Source organism: Mandrillus leucophaeus, unplaced genomic scaffold, assembly GCF_000951045.1.
Source record: "Mandrillus leucophaeus isolate KB7577 unplaced genomic scaffold, Mleu.le_1.0 Scaffold641, whole genome shotgun sequence".
Lineage (NCBI taxonomy): Eukaryota > Metazoa > Chordata > Mammalia > Primates > Cercopithecidae > Mandrillus > Mandrillus leucophaeus.
In genome coordinates this window covers 435465-455300 of record NW_012106931.1, presented here as the reverse complement: position 1 = coordinate 455300, position 19836 = coordinate 435465, and positions in this window count along the sequence as shown.

Genomic DNA, 19836 nt, shown 5'->3' with positions numbered 1-19836 from the left:
CGAATTGAATTGGAAGATACAGATTCAGAGAATTCCTCCTCAGAGAAGAAATTAAAAACATGATAAATACAAAGGGAAAACGAAAAGCTACAAAAAAAAAAAAAAAAAAAAAAAAAAAAAAAAAAAAAAAAAAAAAAAAAAAAAAAAAAAAATTCTGTTTAGTGAATACAGAGGAAAGGAAACAAAGTATTAAAGGCACATGAAACCAGGGCCTGAAATTTTGTGTCTGATGCTGCTCCCTTCTATCCAACATTCAACAACGGGTCTGAATGTCTAGCTGGCCGTTGGCTTGTGCTGTGTTAAGAAAGGGAAAAAAAAACACCCCAAGTGATTCCTTTCTAGTGAGGCGTGAGCGTAGTGTGCCGTGCAAGGCTCTGTGGAAGTAATTCTTTGTTGAGACGTTCAACTTGTTCTTGTGTACGCACACTGGCACGTGTGCGCTCATTGTCTCATAAGACCTTTCTTTCAGTTCTTCATCAGAAAGGACTTTGTGAATTTGTACTTTTTGCCATCTCACCCTGTTTACATGCCATAGGTGTTCTGGTCTGGATGATGGGTGCCTGTTAAATCAGGTTGTGCTGCCAGTGAGTTGTAGATTTATGCTGGAAGAATGGAGAATGAAAACAGGCCTTCAGCCCATTGGCTGCACTGGAGAGGAAAGCATGGTTCCTTTCTTAAAGAAATCTTCCATGTTTTCTCTAAGTAACACTTCTTTATTGAGCATTTAATGTGGACATACTATAAAAAAGGAGAAATTTTAATGCTAATGAGAGGTTTAGCACTTCAGATTCAAGAGAATATAGATTCCTGATAAATTTCACTGTTTGCAAATTGAGCAGTGCTGCAACATGTACTGTATGAAGGCCATAAAATAGAGCTAGTCATGGATAACAGACTTTAACCAGTTAGGTGCTAGATCCTAAGAGGCACTCACAAGGCCAGCAGGTGCTTCCTTGGCTCCCGTGATGGATCGAGGCATAGTGAAAGAAGGGCAAAGACAGCTTTCCAGAGCTTTGTGCTCAGACTACTAAAGTAGTTGTTATAGGTGTGTTAATGAAGAAGCTTAGTGAGGAGCAGAATGTGGTACTATATTCATTTAACTCAACCCAGGACTATTGGTCAGAAGTGATGGGACTGGCATCTTCCCTCAGACTTGCAGTTGATAGAGGCTGTGGTGTTCTCACTAGACTTTGCAGAGCAGTAGGCGTCTCAAGGTAACAGATTCTTATTGAGTAGGTCTATTAAGAGTCAGAGGGTGAGGGAGAGGAGTCTCCGGCTTATGACTGCTGATTCCCATGAGTCTTAAGTCTTCTGGTTCCCATAAAAGACTCAGTTTTATTGAGGTAGATACAGGTTTAGAAGAGAAAAGAGCAACAGATTTTCAGCGTTGCAGTCACTCGGTTATCTGTGAAGGGTTGTGCAAAACAGGAAGGTCTAGGAATGACTAGATATCTTGTTGGCATAAATGTTATGAAAAGGCAGAATACTGGCAAGAAATGAGGAAGAGAGAGAAAAACAATATAACTTTCTTGAGTGCAAAGGTGCTAGACAATTAGGAGCCCAGCTGGGACTGGTGCAGGGAGGGCCGAACGCTGACTAGTGTGGCCTCACTGCCCCAGCCTTCCTTTTAGAGGAAGGCCTGTCCTGCTGGAACTGGGGCCAAGGGGAGGCTGCCTATGAAGGCAGAAGACGTGGATGAATTCAGGCACTGGGGGTGGGGGGGTTATTTATAAACACAAGGTGATTGATTTAAGCCAAAAGGAGATACCATCCTGATAAGCTCTGTGAAAGAGAAGATGTGCCTGGTGTGTGTGATGCGGCTGGGGTATGAAAACACTGAGAAGGAGATGAAGGAGTGTGCATAGCATGGGGGTGTGTACAACTTAACACCTGGACTTTTACTGGGGGAGTGGGAAAGTGATTCTGTAACCAACATTAGAATTGCTTTGGATTTGTAATCAAATTGGTTCTATGATTTGTCTTTGACTATTCACAGATAATTGTAAATGCTGGTTTTATAAGCCCAAGTCATTTTACATTTGCTTTTCCAAAATGTATTAAATTTGAATTTTTTAATCCTTTATATACAAAAAAAAATATATGATCACTCAGTGTGTGTTTCTCTTCCCCTTCTTAGTCAGCACACCCAGTCCTTCATTTTATTCTATTCTATTTTATTTTCATCAGCACATAGCCTCTTCTGACTTCTCAAAGGACAATCCACAAATCTTCCTGAAGAGAAGTAGTTAAAGTTCCCTTAGGAACTAACTGCTTGGTAGTTACAATTCCCAAATGCAGAATTTGGTCTTTTCATGTTAAAAGCCTTAATCTCATTTGGGTACTCAAAAGAGAAGTCAGAGTTTATTCTGGTTAACTTGAGAAGCCAAGAAAGATCATTTTTAGTAAGTATGCCTTCCATCCTTGGCAAAGGCTTCCCAGCATCCTAGGCTCAGCTCACCGGGTGATAGGCCCCATAAAACACACACGAGCAGGGTGAGAAATGCTTGCTTTATAGCTGCTCCACCCTCATCTCCAGAGATTTTTGTGTCTGCGGTTGTGGGTCTGGATACCTGGCAGGAACCACTTTTAGAGTACCTTTGCCTAAACTCTTTTAGAATTGAGGCCCCAACTTTGACGGCGCATTTAATACCCAATTTCTTCCATAATCGATATTTTTAATAGCAGAACAGATGGCACTGATTAGATCAAGAACTATTTGGAAGTGCCTCTTAAGTTTTTTTCCTGCATCCTGTACATAAAGTTTTAAGTGGCAGGTCCAGATATGTAAAATCATTTCTCTCTATTTTCCAGCTGGTTGTGTTCGTGATTCTCTAGGACAGCAGGTAAATGAGTTAAATAAGTTGTTGGCTTGGGGCAAGTGAAGTTTGTGACTATGCTTGATTTAATAAGCTGAGAGTCTCTTGTTTGTCTGTCAAGGTGCCTTCCTCTGCTGAAGCCTTACCTCCTTCTCACCCAGCAACAGTTAACTCTTCTCTTGTGTATATGCAAATAAACCTATTATTCACTTCTCACGTCTTCCTCTTCTCTTCCAGGGAAGACTTGGTTGCTTAGACACCTCTCCTTTATTTCTTTTCTGTTTTAATTCTTACCTAGTTGGAAACTTGATTGAAAGCTATGCTGAAAACTAGAAGGAAAACTGCAGTGTTCCACATCCATGACAATGGTCATTGTCACTTTTAGGTATTGGGACAAAGGTCACATCTGGACAACAAAATGCAGGGTAGGAGGAGGTATTTATTTGGTCTCCTTTACTGTGTTTAAAGGGACGTAAGATAGCGAGACCCTGGAATTGATAATTTTATTAGTTGGAACAGAGGGAACAATGCAGTGAAGTGACATTACAAACGGCTTCCAGAGAAATATTTTCTGATGTTTCCAAATACCAAATTGCATTTCCTGCCTTGCCCCAGGCATGCACTGCAAACTTTTTCAAAAAAAAAAAAAAACGAAGCTCATATCTCCTGTCTGTAAAGCTGCCTGCTACAGTTAACTGAAAAATTCTTGTCAACCAAGGCTTGTCAGGAAAACATGCTTCCAAAGGAAGACTGTCCTTCCCCCATGACCTAAGCAAGACAGCATGCCACGATTGAAACACTAAGGTGAAGTAAGGCTCAGTGAGTCCCAGCCTTGCAGCAGCAGGATAGTGGTTTTGAACAAACTGTGTGGTTCTCAGGTGGGATATTCGGATCTGAGTGCTCATTTGTCCTTGAGCACTCATACTGGAATGAAATTACATGAATTCAAATAGTTAAAAGTAATTTTGAATTTCTTAATGATGCTTCTCACATGCAATAGTGCACGTGGATCGAAAACCTATCTGAATCCTAACTGCATTTCATTGTTAGAACAATGGTGGTAAGATGCTTCTCAGAATGGAGGCTTAGAGGCAAAACTTAAACTTCCCTGTGCCCTGCACTAACATGGCCCAGATAAGCAAGAGCAGTTACTCTGTTCAGTTCACAACAGGATTTACTCGAATGTGCAGAGGATCTAGCGGTGCTTATCTGCAAGACAGTTATGTTGTAAGAAAATAGGATATCTAATGTTTCAAAGTACTGAAGTTGGGAAATGACTCCTTTGGGCTTATGGAGTCTCTACTTAAATCCAATTCCTTCTGTTCTAGCTCCTCTGTGTGTCCCTCCTAGGGATCAGAAGGCTCTCTAGCTCTCACTCTGATAAGCTCTCATTTTTAAAACGTCTCTGTAGTGCCTACCAGAACCAGTGAGCCAAGATCTTTGGCAAGTGTACAGCTGCTCAGAGCCTCAAGCTTTACCTCTGTAAAATGGGTTCAGCACATTGTCAAGAGATCAAATGAGCAGATATGTATATATATGCTATCTATATGTTATATAATATACAAACTATGATAGAATAATATACAATGATTAATTAATAATATATAAGCTATACATAGCTTGGAACAATGTCTGTTTAGAAAGCACTGAAATGTTTGCTATCATTAGTACATTCTCTCTTTTTTGCTTTCATTGCTTGTTGATACCAGTGTGCACACCATGTAGAAGACTTTTTTGGATGGAGTCTGCTGAGAAAGTAACCTCTCCTTCCGAGAAAGAATGTATTGTACCTCAGTAAGTCTTAACCTGAAAACACACAAAAAAGAGTAAATTATTCCCATTATAGTGGACCTGACTAAAGCAGAGTTTGGGGCCTTGGACACCACCTCCAACTTGGGAAGCCAACTGTCTAGAGGCTCCACCTGAAATCTGGGAGCTTAAAACAAAGCGAGGCCTGGCTGACAGAGACCTCTCAGCTCCTTGCTTATGACCACCCTTACCATGAGTGCCTGACCTCCTGACAGCCTCATTGATTCCTGGAATTTGGTACCAGCTCTCCACTTTCTGCAAGTCTACAGGGGTTGGGGTGAGTAGTGGCAGATTTTATTAAACTATAGTCTTAATATGGTGGTGCTGAAGATGACAGGCCTCGGGAGCTGGGACAGCAAACTTCTCTCCAGCCTTCAGAGCTAAAAGTTTCCTATCTGGCATTGGGCCAGCCCTAAGAGAATCAGGAAAGTGGCAAGCCATGGAAATGCTCTGCGTCTCTGCCAAAGAAAAGTTTTGACCAGAGTTTTCCATGCAGGATTGGTGTGTGGGTGTGCATGCACACGTATGCATTCGGTAACATCTGATTCAAGAAGAAGCCAAACCATAAAACAAAAACAAGAGAAGTCTGACTAGTCCAAGGGGAAGGAGGGTCAGAGTGCAATCCTGGCCCACTGAACCCTCGGGACAGATCTAGATGGAACCTGGATCCCAGGAGCACATGCGTGGCACTTGGAAAGGCAGTGGAGTGAGAGAGGAAGGTTTTGAATTGCTGGTGGAAAAGAGGCAATGGAATTATACTTAGGGAAAAAAGCTTTTCAAATAAGACACATCTGCCAGAAGAGAAGCCAGAGCAAGGGTGGGGATATGGGGAGGGCAGAGAAGAGTCCAGGCCGAAATAAGCATTTCTGAGCTTATCCTGAAGGAGAGGGAGTGGTTAGCTGCATCACCCAGTTCAGCTCCCTCATTTTAGAGGTTAAGAGGCAAGACCAGTGAGAGGCTGGGCTTGACTTTTGAGGCTATGCTCTCTGCACGTCTTGCTGCTTCCTTCACTAAGATGTGGTTCTTGATTGGGGAAGTGCTTACCTTGACCTCCCCACCCTCACCCAGCACGACTCCAGTGGGGACTCTGATGACAACATGCAGCAGTAGCAAGGAACTGAATATGGTCTGTGAGGAGGCAGGGTGAGGATGGAGCCTTTGGCAAAGGAAAACACAGGGTCAGCTGTGCTTGGATCACCGTCACCGCTAGAAAATCATCACTCAGACTAACGTGACTTGTCTCTGCACCTCGCTTAGCAACTCTAACCACTCCCAGGTTACTGAATGCTGTCCTGGTGTTTCAGCCCCCTGGAGATGTAAATGAATCCTTTGGATGACTTTTAGAGAAGAGCAATAAACATGTTAGGGTACTGGAAGAAAAGCAAAAGGGACCAGGGGGTGGGAGCTGAATCATTAGGTTGTAGGTATGCAGAGGCTTTAGAATGGGAGAAGACCTTTCAGGTTGTAAGCACCCAAGGGCCAGAAGAGGAAAGGACAAGTTTTAAATGGAATATGCCCAGTTGCAGGCCCAAGAAGACTGGCTCAAATTGCTGTTCTCTTCTTGCCTGTTGGGTCCTGGTATGGTCTTTTTCCTAAACTGGCTGTGATAAGCAGCTTATAGCTCATATCCTGTTATCTTTATCCTAGTTTTAAACATCCCTGCTCAAAGCAAACTCAAGCACTTTGTTTCTCAAGCAGCTGCCTAGGTTGGAATTCTATGGGCCGGAGCTGCCAAGTTCAGCCTCAGTGGGGAAGGCTGGTCAATGCCAATAGGTGGAACAACTGGCCATTCCACCCAGCTGTTCCACCCCACAGTCCCAGACTGTCTCATTCCAGGTCTTGCTGACTGTGGGGGCGAGAGTTGCCACAAAGATGAATTTTTCCTTCTGCTCAGGCCGGTGTCCAAATCCTGCAACTCCCCCAACTTGTCCTTTGGAGAGACCCGCGGAGATGTCCCAGGCTTGGGGCCCCGCTGAACCAGGGTGTGTGGCGTAATTTCTCATGAGGCTGGCTGAGTCCGCAGTTACATTTGATCTACTGAGCCTCCCTCTCCTCTCCTGACTTGGGATCCAGTAGGCAACCTCACTCCCTACTAAGACCAGCAGACATGCTTGAGGGATCACTGAGGGGTAGGAGTGTGGACCCTCTGTCTGTTACACACGACACTGTTTCTGCCGCTTCATCCCTTGGGTCAATATGGGTGGCTTAAAGAATTCAGGAAAAGGTGAGTTCTTGGATTTCACTTGGAAGGAAGGAAAGAGTTGACTGGACTGATTCTAACGCTGGTGCACTAGGGAGAAGGGGAGCCCGGAAGAAGGCTGGGGGCCCTGAAAAGGTGGAGGACCAAAGGCGAATGTGCCTCTAGGGTCTGCTTGGAAAAGAAGTCAAACTTACTGGATAAACTGGAATTGCCAGGACAGCAGGTCTAAGAGGCCAAGCTAGGTCTTCATTCAAGAGGATTAACTCATTTGTGTCAAATCAGATAATTTAGGCTCTCTATTCTAATTGGAATTGACTCTTGTGATTACTAATCCAGGAATGGATCAAGGACTCTGCACTTCAGCCGTGGGTTCCTACAGGGCCAGGGACAAGTCCTTGACAGGCAGAAGGAAGATCTGTTGGCCAGGCCCTTACCATGAGGACCTGACCTCACGGCAGGTGACAGCCTCTTGGATTCCTGGAATTCCTGATGCCAGGTCTCCACTTTCCTCAAGCTCCAGGGTTCCCACTTTCAATGTTTAGAATAACAGGAAGCTCTAAGATAATCTATGGGTAACCAAGGGCAAAACTGCTCTGTGTGTCTGCAGTCCGTAGAGGCCTGTTGCTATCACACTGTGGCCCACAGGAATGGTGCCTCCTCACCTGTGTGCCACCATCCTGCAAGCTCCATCCAATGGAGCAGCCAGTCCAGGAAAGGGAGGTTCTTGAGCACTGCAGTTTTCCTTCCCTTCATTCACTCCCTGCTGCCCATGCTGAGGACACTGCAGGCTCTCCTGGCAGGCTTGCATCCTCCCCTGCCCAGCCGCCCTCTTTCCCCTCTTCGCCTCAGGCCAGCTAGCCCCAAACAGCAGGCGCGGGAGCCCAGGTTGTTGCAAAGTTGGAGTGGAGGGAAAATCTGAGCCCAGCACACATCCCTGGACCCTTGCGGAGCCCACAGTACACGGTCTTTCTTCTTCTCAGCCCCCACTGTGACTTTAGGGGTCAAGAGGGGTTCAGCTGCCCAGTTTCCCAGACTGCTTCAAACTTACTCCCCTGAGGAAGCATTGCCGGGGTGAGGATGCCACACTCCCCCAGAGGCAGTGGGATCAGAGGGCAAGAATAAGAAGTGTCTTCCCATCATCCCTGCTTTCTCGTGACCTAATGAGCTTATTCTGGCTCTAAGCTGTCTCCCTGAGCCCTGAATTCTTTCCTGGTGCCAAGAAACCTCCTCCCCTCATGCTCTGGGTCACAGCTCAGTTTTCTTAGAAGAGCAGAAGTAGGAAGTCAGGGAAATATGAGGGCCTCAGTGAGGTGGAAAGTGGGGGTCCCGGATAGCATGGTGTAGTAGGAAGAATGTGATGTTTAAAGCCAGAGACTTAGGATAAACTCTCTGCTTTGTGACATGGGCCAAGTCACTTTCCTATTCCTAACTTGAATTTCTTCATACACAAAGTTGCAACGAGGCTTACCTTGCAATGCTGTCCTGTGGATTAGTGAAAACATACACAATGCCCAGTAGGAACTGGGTAGAAAGAGCAGCTGTTATTGTCATCATAATCCTGTGTTTTTTCAGGTCCAATAACCGGTTGACTTTGGCTCCACTGCCATGATACTGCTCTTAAGCAAAATGTTGGGGACAAATAGAGGTAGAAGGTACTGGTGACTTCTCCAAAAATGTCATCTCTTCCTCCCTCTCTGCATTTATGAGAACATAAATAGAAATGAAGCTCAGCGTTGTGAAATTCAGGGTTCCTTTTTTGCCCTAAATACTTCTGAATAAAGCCAGCCACAGGAGCTGCTCCACAGAGCTGGGATTCGAAAACCAGAAGCTGGTGAGGGGAACGGAGGGAGGGGAAACGGAGGAGGGAAAACCAGAAGCTGGAGGGAGCCTGAGGCGCTCCAAGCCCTGCTTCCCCTCCCAGCCACCAGCCAGGCGCTCACAGTGACCTGCCCAGACTGTCCCAACACTGCCCAATTCACTCTCACCTCTAGCCTGTTGAGCACAAGCATGGCTTTCACTTTAAGAAAAGCCAATCATGAGAAATCCAAACTTAGGAAACCAAAATGAGGACAAAGGGACTCACATGACATACAAATGGGTTCTTTGCAAAAGACTTCTGCTGATGCCCATCTGTTGTGTAAAAAGAGGCACCCTTGGGTGTAGGGATCTAGGGTAAACTCTAAGTCCTTTAAAAAGAGACAACTTCAGCAGACTCACAGTGATGTGATAACCCCAAGATTTGCTGGGATGATTGATTGTTCCCAAATATAGGAAGTTTCCACAGCAAAGAAATGTCTCAGCCTTTTCTGCTCATGAGGATTTTATTTTCTCTAGGAAACAACTAGAAGTCAGAGGTAAAAATTCCTAACCAATCATTTGAATTCTCCTTTCCTTTCCTCTCCTTGGTGATCCTGGGTACTGGGAAGGGTTTTAGGAACCAATTATTTCCTAGCATCTCCTCCCCAGTCGTAAAACACAGAAATGGTCATTCCAGGTCAAAGGGTTTTGCACCCCAAGACAAAGGAAAGTTCTTGGGAAGTAGTTTCCCTTCATAATCTTTTTCCATAAGGGGTAAAGAACAACCTCAATTAATGAGACCAGAATGTTTAAAGGGAATCAGTGCTCTAGAAACAGCAAAGTGACGTGAGACAAATAAAAAGAGGAGTCTACCTCTATCCTTCGGTAGGCACGGTGTACCTTGGCACTGATGTACTGAAGCTTTGCCAACCTGGATAGTGAGTGCATTTCAGCTATTGTTCCTGCTTGGTAAAATGCAGGAAAACAACAATTCCATCTCCTCCATGTGTCCCTAATCTTGTTGCCTGCTGGCCGGGGAAAGACTATTCATGATCCAGCACAACTCAAGGTAAGCATGCACGTTTCTATGACCCAGCAATCCACTCCTGAACATAAATTCTAGACATTCTCCCCCAGGTCCTGAAGGGGACACGTGGGTTTGTGTATGATGACAGGGAGCTGGGGAAACCAGGCATTCATCCCTGGGGAGTGGATGTGCACATGTGCTCTCGGCCCACCCCCCGGGGGCCACGCAGCAGCTGAAAGTAATGGATCAGGAGTACTCCTGGCAACATGGGTGGATCCTAAAAACACCGTGTTGAGTGAAGAGAGTAAGACAGAATAATAGCTAAAACACAATAGCATGTATGTGAAATGTACAAATGCACGCAGGCAAAAGAGGAATACACATTTTTCATAAAATGCCGTAAAATGAAGGATATCCACTACACACACTGGAACTGTGACCTATGTGGGGAGGAAAATGAGGGTGGGGAGTGGGGAGTTATTTATTATACATAAATAAATCAAGAGAAGAGGTGACCACCCACAACCCTGTACACTCTGTTCATAGCAGAATTATTCATAATACCCAGAAAGTGGAAAAAAACCAACTGTCCATCAACTGATGAAGGGGTAAGCAAAAGGTGGTCTATCTATACAAGGAGATATTATTTTTTGCCATAAAAAGGATTGATGCTACAACGTGGATGAATGCTCACATGAGCATTTGAAAACATTATGCCAGCCAGTCACGGTGGTTTATGTCTGTAATCCTAGCACTTTGGGAGGCTGAGGCACATGGATCACTTGAGGTCAGGAGTTTGAAACAACCTGGCCAACATGGTGAAACCCTGTCTCTACTACAAATACAAAAAAGTTAGCCAGGTATGGTGGTGGGCACCTGCAATCCTAGCTACTTGGGAGGCTGAGACAGGAGAATCACTTGAACCTGGGAGGTGGAGGTTGCAGTGAGCGGATATCATGCCACTGCACTCCAGCCTGGCGACAGAGCGAGACTCTGTCTTAAAAAAAAAAAAAAGAAAGAAAAAGAAAACATTATGCCAAGGCAAAGAAGCCAGTCACAAAAGGACACATATTGTGATTCCATTCATATGAAATGTCCAGAATAGTCAAATCTATAGAGACAGAAAGTAGATTAGCTTTGCAAAGGGTAAGAGGAGGAGTTTAGGGGAAACTTGGGAGTGACTACTAATACATGGGGTTCTCTTTTTGGGGTGATGAAAATGTTAACTTAGATTGTAGCATCATTGTAACAACTACCTAGTAAATAAATTAAAAACCATTGAATTGTACACTTTAGTAAATGTTATGGTATATAAATTATAAATTATATTTCAGTAAAGATGTTTAAGCTGGCTGCAGTGGTGTGTGCCTGTTACCTCAGTCACTCAGGAGGCTAAGATGGGAGAATTGTGCCTCTTGGGCCTGAGTTTGAAACCAACCTGAGCAACATAGTGAGATCCCTTCTCTATTAAAAAATAAATAAATTAAGATGTCTAAAAAGAAAAACCGAGAAGAATGAGATAGGATGCTCACGTGAGTTGCCCTTGGGTAGTTCCTTTTTGTGCTTCTGGTTTCATATGGGAACTGGGTGAGTTTCACCTACCTTAACCCTGCCCATGGCCATTGCCCTCAAATGATGCACACTTGCCTCTGGCCCTTCAGGCTTGAACACCCAGCACTGGCCAAGGGCTCCCTGAAATGGACTCAAAGCTGACTCCAGAGGAGGACTGACTGGCTACCTCCATAGCTGCCAGCTAACAGACAACTTCCTCCTCTCCCTAAAGACACTCATGGGCATACTGTGGTGGAGGCTTTTCTCACAATGGAAGTTGGAAGGGACATTCAGAGCCTTTGGTATTCTGTTAACTGAACATAAGTTTGTTATCAACAGCGTGAGTGTAAGAAGGTATTTGTTTCCTTTCTGACTTTGCCAGTACCAGCTGTGACTTTATTTTTGAGATAAGAGTCTTGCTATGTTGCCCAGGCTGGAGTGCAGTGGCTATTAATCAATGTGATCATGGCTCACTATGGCCTTGAACTCCTGGGCTAAAGTGATCCTCCTGCCCCAGCCTCCCAAGTTGCTGAGACTATAGGTATATACCACTGAACCTGGCTAGCTGTGTGACTTTAAAATTCCACCCAACTTCTCAGAGCCTCAGTTCCTCTCTCTGGAAAGTGGGCATAAAATTAACTAGAGCGGTTTGGGATAGTAAATGAAGTAATACATGTGAATGCACCTAGCAGTGTACCTAACTCATAGATGGCACCTGGTAGGTGTTTGCTGAAGCCACCTTTCCAAAACCTAATCTGCTCCTCCAAACGGACAACTAAAAATACCAATGTAATCTTGAGTTTGGGGAAATTAAATTAAGAAGGGTCCAGATAATGGGAAGTAAAATTTTCATCTTAACTGGAATTCTCCTATGTGCCAGTCAGTGTTGGGTGCTGGGGAAACGAAGATGAATAAAATTATTTTCTGAGTCACCTATCTTGGGTACAAGTGACAGAAACCCAACGTAAACTGGCAGCAGCTGGAAAGGGAGTGTATGTCTCCCTGAGCTGAGTTGTTGGAACTAGATCTTCTCTTCTTTTGCACCATTTTCTGTGGATAGGCTTCTGCTGTATAGCCTATTCCTACTCCTCTTAGCTTATAGACATAGGTGGGAAATGAGGGGACTCTTCAAACACATTCCTAGTCTCCCTTCCTGTGGAAACCCAGTGGGTGCATCCAGTGCTGAGTCACACAGGGTGGGACTGTAGTCACTGAGCAGAAATGACAAAGAAATCAATCTCTGATCAGGAATCCCAGCACTTTGAACCCTAAAAGAAGTCTCTGTCTATTAGAAGATGGGTGATGGCAAGTGTCAGAAAATGCAGCTCAAAGTATATGGAAGAATGATGATTTTTTGCTATAAACTTAACTGTAACATTCCATGATAGAATGGCCTTAAAATGTATCAGGGTTCTGTCTCTTTCTCTGCAGTTCTCTTGGCTCTGCCCTCCATGTGTATCTGCCTTGTCTCAGGCTGGCTTCCTCCGAGGAGTTAAGGCAGCCAACATTGTCAGCCAGGGCAACACACTGCCTCGTTCTCATCTGGGAACAGGGCAAGCAAATCTTCCTGCAGAAAGGAAAGTCTGAAGAATGGCTCTGCCTGGACCACCACAGCCAGGGCAATGCTCAAACTCCTGAGGCCAAGAGGGCGAGAGGCATGGTGTCAGGTTTTAAAATCAGAACCCACCTGGAAGATGGCAGCTTGCCTTGCAATGGGAAAGGAGTAGATGGATGCTGAGAACACAAGCACATGCCTACCATGGGATCATACATCTCATTTACAGATGGGGAAGTGGGCCAAAGACCTCCCAAGGTTCAACATCTAGTTGATGACAGATCCAAGACCAGATAGTGGCAGTCTTGGCTTCAGTCCAGACAGTTGCTTTTGAATCAGTCATGGAAGAGAAGGTCTCGGTGGGTAACAAACACCCCTCACCAGGGAGGTTCAAGCCAGGGCTGATGACGTCATAGCTATGAAAAGAATGACCACCCTGATCTCCAAGGAAGGAGGAATTGATGCTTTGTAAGAACAGCAAGGAGATTAGCTCACTAATCCCAGCATGGGGTCCCACAGCAAGGCAGGGATAGGCTTATCCTGTTCAGCTTCTTGGATTTGTAATTTCCTGAGGGAAGCTCTGGCTTCCCCTCTGCCCTCTCCTCTTCCCTGCCCTGTTCCCAGGCTGAGATGGAGCGGCCTGGGCTGGTAATTGTGTTAGCTCAGTTTCCTCCCTGGCCCTGCCCTCTCCATAATCTGATTTCAGAGGGACGAGGGATGGCAGGGTCCAGGCTCAGGAAGAGTTCTGCTCCCTCGTGTCCATCGAGCCTGCTAATTTGATAGAGCCACTTGCTGAGCTTCCACAGAGCCCCCATTAGGAACCAATTTCATCTGGTTACTAAGCCCTGGCCCTGGAGAGCTCTCCTGGTCTCAGTCCAAAAGGAAATTCAGCTTCCAATTCAATTTCTGCATAAGGAAGTGAAGGCTTCATTATCATAACAGCAACCAGTGATTAAGCACCTACTATGTGTCAGTATTGGGTGCTGTGGATCTGATGACTCATTAGGTATGATGTCACCCTTGGAAGTCCACAGGTGCTGCCAGCGAGGCCTGGGACTGTCAACCCTTGGCTACTCATCGCCTTTGTCATGCAACTCTCCCTCTATTGGAATGGACTTGCCCTTGCACAGGAGGACTTTGACTAGTCCTTGTGTGATCCTCAAGAGCAGCCTGGTTTCCAGGGGAAGATTCCTCCCCTGTGTGAAGTGTGAAGTGTGAGCGTGAAGTAGGATCTGACCCAAATCTCTCCCACCTAAGGATTCCTGATGTCTAACAGGGGCCAATAGCCACTCCAACTGCTGGAGCTCACCTCCATCATCCCGCCCCATTGCCATGACAACTGGCTTCTGTAGACCCCATTCTAAAGCCCAGTCTGCCAGGCATCCTGGAGGGCGTGCACCAGGGCAGCGAGAAAGCTCTGCCCCCATTGGCTCTAGGACCTTGGGCGAGTTACCTAAACTCAGAGCTGGAGCTTCCTCATCTGGAAAGTGGGCATCATATAATCTACCCCATAGAACACGGAGCTCCCATGCTCTCATGACACAGGTTCAAACAGGCAACAAACAAAGGAGTAAATGTGTAAAGTGCCCCATAGTGACACATGCTCTGTCCCGGTAGCTGTGAGGGAGGCTGCTGGACCCCCGGCTAGGGTCAGGAAAGCGATGAGTGACTCCCATGCTCTATTCACTCAGACAGACAGTCCACACCCTCTCCCACTTTGGGGCCTCCCAAAGTGCTGGGATTATAAGTGTGAGCCACTGCACCCGGCCTATTTCTTTTTAATGAGTAGTTCTGGCTAATTATGGAAGAGGTATACTAAAACATCTCACTTTAATTTTTATAAACTTCTTGTATTTCTAATCGTTTTGCCATCTATAATTAGCAGCTATTTGTTTGGTGCACGCAGGTTTATAGCTATTCACAGGCTGGTATTTATTGAGCACTTAGGTTAAAAATGGGTCTAGAGAGAGACCCATTCTGCTCTCAGGCCTGCTGATGAAAAGTTCCTCATCCTATTTGCATCTAGAATGAGAACATCTCAGCCCAATTGGTGATGGTCTCAGAAAATTACCAGACCTTGAAAATGAGAGTGGAGAATGGAAATGCTATTTCAGCCCTCACTGAAAAGAATTAAATGCCAAAACCCTCCATCCGGATTCCATGGACTGACAACAATTAAACTATGTCAGAGGAAGCTAACGTCACCGGGAAAGGTTCCCCACAGCTTTCAGGATCCGCGGAGCTCCCTCAAAAGGCATGGTTCTTGAGGCTTTGTGGCCAGTAGGCCAGGGGAGAGGGCTAGAGACACACGTCCTGGAGGCTTCCAGACCCTTGGGGCTGTCACCCTTCTTTCACATTTAAATTCTCAACTTCAGTGTTAGTTAAATTTCTTACTTCAGGGTTAAGGGATAAGGGAATGCTTTTTTTGGAAGGGCTGGTCTTTTTTTCTTTTTTTGGTAAGAATGTTAAATTTTTTTTTTTTTCATTTTGAAAACTTTAAAAATGGAGTTATATTACATGGACACTGCATAATGAAAAAACTGAGTCATAACTTATATACAAAATGCACTAATCTTCAGTGATGAATTCCAGTGAAAATGTCAATGAATTTTTACATATTCATACACCCATGTAACCATACCATATCCCAAATCAAGATGTGGGGCACTCCTACCACCCCACTCCCTGTACCCTTTCCTGTCCTAACCACCATCCCCTTCACCCCCAGCCTGCCAGGAAACCACTCTTCTGACTCCTATCATCACAGATTTCTTTTGGCTACTCTTTAACTTTTCAATATGGATGTAACCTGCTGGGGAACTTGGCTCTGACTTTCCCTGGTCTCTACACTGGTTGACCCCAGGTAGACCAGTTGTGCAGCTGGCCTGATGAAGACACAACCCAGTGAGACCAGGGCCTGTCCCCACCCCTCCTGCTCTCAGTCAGATGGTTGCTGACCACCAGGCACTCAGGAGAAGAGCAAGTGTGATGGGGCAGGACAAACTTACCTCTGCCAGGAAGGCTCAAAGTCATGTGGAACTGGAGTCCAACACCCTAGGTTTTAGTCCTTCTTCTCTAACTGTGTAACCGCCCGTTTCTTTGCCTGTAAAATGGATGTTGTAATGATACCTTCTTCACAAGATAATGGATATAAACTATCAAGTGCCAGGCTGGGCGTGGTGGCTCACACCTGTAATCCCAGCACTTTGGAAGGCTGAGGTGGTCTCATCATGAGGTCAAGTGATCAAGATCATTGTGGCCCACATGGTGAAATCCCATCTCTACTAAAAATACAAAAAAATTAGCTGGGCATGGTGGTACACGCCTGTGGTCCCAGCTACTTGGGAGGCTGAAGCAGGAGAATCACTTGAACCCGGGAGGTGGAGGTTGCAGTAAGTTGAGATCGCGCCACTGTGCTCCAGCCTAGCGACAGAGCGAGACTCTATCTCAAAATAAATAAATAAATAAATTAAATAAATAAATAAATAAATAAATAAATAAATAAATACAATAAGGAAACCTTGCTGTTATGATAGCACATCCTCGATCCCAAAGGTACTGCTAACCTATGCAGGTTACGGATGTCCTTTCTGGGCACAGATCCTCTGGCATCCCAAGTCCCTCTTCAAGACGGGAACTTGAAGTCAGATAGGAACCTCTGGAAGGCTTTGGCCTATCCTCTCCAGCAGTTTAATTACAACTTTTTGTTGTTGTTTATTGTGCACTTAGTTTGGTGCTAGGGATTTTATGAACGTGCTCTCATTAATTTCTCTCAGCAAATCTTTGTGTAGATACTGACTTTGTTCAATTATACAGATGAAGAAACTGAGGCTCCAGGAGTTTAAGTGACATGCCCAAAGTCATGTAGCCAATGAGAGAGCTGGAATTTGAAACAGAAATTATGATTCTAGAAACTGCTCTCTTACCTGCCTTTCTCAGAGTGCCTTAACCTCTGCAATACTTACATTTCTTTCTTTCTTTCTTTCTTTTTTTGAGATGAAGTCTTACTCTGTTACCCAGGCTGGAGTGCAGTGGCACAATCTCAGCTCACTGCAACCTCTGCCTCCTGGATTCAAGCAATTCTCCTGCCTCAGCCTCCCGAGTAGCTGGGACTACAGGCGTGCGCCACCACACCCAGCTAATTTTTGTATTTTTTTTAGTAGAGTCAGGGTTTCACCATATTGGCCAAGCTGGTCTCGAACTCCTGAGCTTGTGATCCGCCCGCCTCAGCCTCCCAAAGTGCTGGGATTACAGGTGTGAGCCACCGTGCCTGGCCAATACTTAAATTTCTTATCATGAAAGAAAAATAACACATGAGAAAGGCTTGGCATATTCTGTGGTACATAATCAATAAATGTTAGTTTCCTTTCACATCATGCGTGCGTTGGATACATTCACAGGGGTAGATATTTACTAATATCTACAATGTCTTTCACGTACTGCTGATGATAATGAACCATATAGCATTATCAAAGATTTGCCAGGCTTCGCATGGTGGCTCACACCTGTAATCTCATCACTTTAGGAGGGTGAGGCAGAAGGCTCACTTGAGCCCAGGAGTTCAAGACAAGCTTGGACAACAAAGTGAGACCCCTGTCTCTACAAATTAATTAATGAATTAATAATAAAAATTAGCTGAGTATGGTGGTGTGCACCTATAGTCTCAGCTACTCGGAAGGCGGTGGCAGGAGGATTGCTTGAGCCCAGGAGGTCGAGGCTGCAGTGAGCCAAGTTCCCGCCACTGCACTCCAGCCTGGGTGATGGAGCAAGACTCTGTCTCAATTAATAATAATAATAATAATAATGCCAAGAGAAGTAAATGAAAGCATAGTGGTTGTAATTTAAATTTATACAGAATAATTTATAATATCCAATGCCTTTGGGAGGTACTATAAGATGCTTTTATTTTTTTCTTTCTTCTACCTTTCTACAATGTCACATTCTGTATAATAATAATGTACTATATTTGGGGGGATTCAACAGAATTTTAATCAAATTTATTATACCAGTTTTAAATGTATAATGAGTTTTTATACATTTATACACCTGTGTAATCACCAATGCAATCTAAATATAGAACATTTCCATACCCCCAAAATGTTCCCTTGTGCCCCATCTCAGTTAATCTCCTTCTATCCAAGCAACCACTGACAACTTTCCTTCCCTTTAGATCAGATTTGTGTTTTCCATGGTTTCAAATCATTGGAATCATGTAGTATGCATGCTCTTGTACCTGTGTTCTTTCTCTCAGCATATTTTTCAGATTCATCCATACTGTTGTGTTCATTCCTTTTTATTGCTGAATAGTATTCCCTTGTATGGATATACCAGATGTATTTATCAGTTCATCTGTTGATGGGCAGCTGAGTTGATGGGCTATTATGAATAAAGCTAAAAACTTGTGTACAGGTTTTTGTGTGGATATATGTTTTCATTGCTCTTAGACAAATACCTGAGTGGAATTACTGAATCATATAAGTGTTTGTTTAACTTTGTAAGAAACCACCAAATTGTTTTCTAAAGGGGTTGTACCACTTAACATGCCTACCAGCTTCATATCTTTGACAACACTTAAGTATTGTATTTTTATTATATTATTACTTTTTCTTTCCAAACCCAGGATAGTCTCTGTAATTGTCAGTATTTTTGATTTTAGCCATTCTAGTGGGTGGACAGTGGTATCTCATTGTGGCTATAACTTCTGCCTCCCTAATGACCAATGATGCTGAACATCTTGTCATATGCTTCTTTGCTGTGCGTCTCCTTGGTGATGCCTGAAACCTTTACCTATTTAAAATAAGTAGTTTGCTTTCATGTTTTTGTGATACAAAAGTTCTTTATATATTCTGGATATAAATCCTTGCATTTTTTGTAGAGACGTGGTTTCACCATGTTATCCAGGCTGATCTTGAATTCCTGGGCTCAAGGGATCCACCTGCTTCAGCCTCCCAGAGTGCTGGGATTACAGGTGTGAGCCACCACGCCTGGCCTGAAATTTTCATAGCAACTTTTTTTTTAATTGAGATGGAGTCTCTGTCGCCCAGGCTAGAGTGCAGTGGCATGATCTCTGCTCACTGCAACTTCCCCGCCCCAGGTTCAAGTGATTCTCCCACCTCAGCCTCCCCAGGTAGCTGGGATTACACGAGCCCACTACCACGCCCGGCTAATTTTTGTATTTTTAGTAGAAACAGGGTTTCATATGTTGGCCAGGCTGGTCTGGAACTCCTGACCTCAAATGATCTGCCCCCCTCAGCCTCCCAAAGTGCTGGGATTAAGGCATGAGCCACCGCGCCCAGCCCATATTGTCTTTAATAAGGATAGTTCTCTTTCCAATCTGGATGCCTTTTATTCATATTACTTGTCTTACTGCACTGTCTAGGGCCTTCAGTAAAATGTTGAAAAGAAATGACAGATGTTTCTGCCCTTTTCCCTATCTTTGGGGTAAAGTATTCAGTCTCTCGCTACTAGGTATTATGTTAACTGAAGATTTTTCATAGGTATCCTTTACTAAGTTAAGAACGTTTCCTTCCATTTCTAGTTTGCTGAAAGGCTTTTAAATTTTGCCAAATTTTTTTTTGTATCTCTAATGAGATATTCATAATTTTTTAAAAAATTGTGTTAGTGTGGTGAATTACATTGACTGATTTTCTAATGGTAAACAAACCTTTTATTCCTAGGATAAACCTGATTTGGTCATGCCTCATTTCCCTTTCTAGCTATTGCTAGATTTGATTTGCAAAAATTTTGTTAAGCATCTATGTGTCTACACTCATTAAGGATTCATTTCTTTTCTTGTAATCTTATAATCAAATCTTTTTTCTGATTTGGGTGTCAGGGTAGTGCTGGCCTAAAAAAAGAGCTGAAAACTGTCCCCTTTTCTCTCATCTTCTAAAGAAGTTTGTGTAGAATTGATCTTACTTCTTCTTAACTGTTAGGTAGAATTTACCATTGAAGCCATCAGGACCTGGTGTTTTCTCTATGGCAAGATTTTTTAATCTGATTAACTTAAAATATTATTTTTATTGAGATAAATTCAACATAAAACAAAAGTCACCATTTTAATGTGTACAATTCAGTGTGT